This window comes from Rhinopithecus bieti, unplaced genomic scaffold, assembly GCF_001698545.2.
Source record: "Rhinopithecus bieti isolate Rb0 unplaced genomic scaffold, ASM169854v2 scaffold_33517, whole genome shotgun sequence".
Lineage (NCBI taxonomy): Eukaryota > Metazoa > Chordata > Mammalia > Primates > Cercopithecidae > Rhinopithecus > Rhinopithecus bieti.
The window spans coordinates 1-1,611 of NW_016855353.1; the positions used below are offsets into that span (position 1 = coordinate 1).

General features: G+C 45.3%; 1 pseudogene; it reads left to right on the plus strand.

Moving 5' to 3' along the window:
• The first annotated feature begins 1,137 nt into the window (after positions 1-1,137).
• On the plus strand, positions 1,138-1,521 carry LOC108525295 (60S ribosomal protein L22 pseudogene; annotated as a pseudogene).
• The last annotated feature ends 90 nt before the right edge of the window (positions 1,522-1,611 follow it).

The window sequence follows — 1,611 nt, forward strand, 5'->3', positions numbered from 1 at the left end:
TTGGAGACGAAGTCTCATTCGGTTGCCCAGGCTGGAGTGCAGTGGTGTGATCTTGGCTCGGCTCACTGCAACCTCCGCCTCCTGAGTTCAAGCGATTCTCCTGCCTCAGTCTCCCAAGTAGCTGCTACCATGCTTGGCTAACTTTTTGTATTTTTAGTAGAGACAGGGTTTCACCATGTTGGCCAGGCTGGTCTCAAACTCCTGACCTCCAGTGATCTGCCCGCCTCAGCCTCCCAAAGTGCTGGGGCAGGTGTGAGCCACCGCGCCCAGCCCTTTTTCTTTTCGAATAATTGGGCTTGAATAATTGTGTGGACAGAGTCACTATTTTCTGCTGGGGAAATTGAGAGTTCAGTTTTGAACGTGGAAAACCAGACATATCTTTGAGGCATTCCAGTGGGGTGGTCATGTAGGCAATTGGAAGTACAGGCCTTGAGCCCGGAAGAGAGCCTGGATTGGAGATACACTCTTGGGAGTTATTGACATATGAATGTACTTAAAATCTTGATATTTAGGAGTTCGAGACCAGCCTGGCCAACACGACGAAACCCTGTCTCTGCTAAAAATACAAAACAATGGCCGGGCACAGTGACTCACGCTTGTAATCCCAGCACTTTGGGAGGCCGAGGTGGGATCACTTGAGGCCAGAAATTCGAAACCAGACTGGTCAACATGGTGAAATCCCGTCTCTACTAAAAATAGAAAAATTAGCCAGGCGTGGTGGTGCATGCCTGTAATCCCAGCTACTCGGGAGGCTGAGGCAGGAGAATGACTTGAACCTGGGAGGTGGAGGTTGCAGTGAGCCGAGATGGTGCCACTGTACTCCAGCCTGGGTAACAGAGCGAGACTCTGTCTCAAACAAAATAAAATAAAAAATAAAATAAAACAAAACCTTGATATTCGATAAGATCAAGAGAAGAAGTGTGCAGAGAGCCTTTGGGCCAAGGACAGGACACTAGCATTTTGAAGTTGCAATGGTAATAAGGTGCTTGCCAAGAGACCTGATAAAGAGGTGCCAGAGAGGTGAGAAGAGAACAAAAGAAGGGTGGTGTTCCAAAATCTAAGGAGGAAGTGGCAAGCTGCTGAAGGAGGAAGTGGTGAACTATTGAAAATAGTTGACGTTCTAACTCCGCTGCCGCCATGGCTCCTGTGAAAAAGCTTGTGGCGAAGGGGGGCAAAAAAAGAAGCAGGTTCTGAAGTTCACTCTTGATTGCATCCACCCTGTAGAAGATGGAATCATGGATGCTGCCAATTTTGAGCAGTTTTGCAAGAAAGGATCAAAGTGAACGAAAAGCTGGGAACCTTGGTGGAGGGGTGGTAACCATCGAAAGGAGCAAGAGCAAGATCACCGTGACATCTGTGGTGCCTTTCTCCAAAAGGGATTTGAAATATCTCACCAAAAAATATTTGAAGAAGAATAATCTATGTGACTGGTAGCACGTAGTTGCCAACAGCAAAGAGAGTTATGAATTACGTTACTTCTAGATTAACCAGGACGAGGAAGACGAGGAAAATGAGGATTAAATTTCATTTATCAAGAATATTTTGTATGAGTTCTTGAATAAAACTTGGGAACCAAAAAAAAAAAAAAAAAAAAAAAAAAAAAAAAAAAAA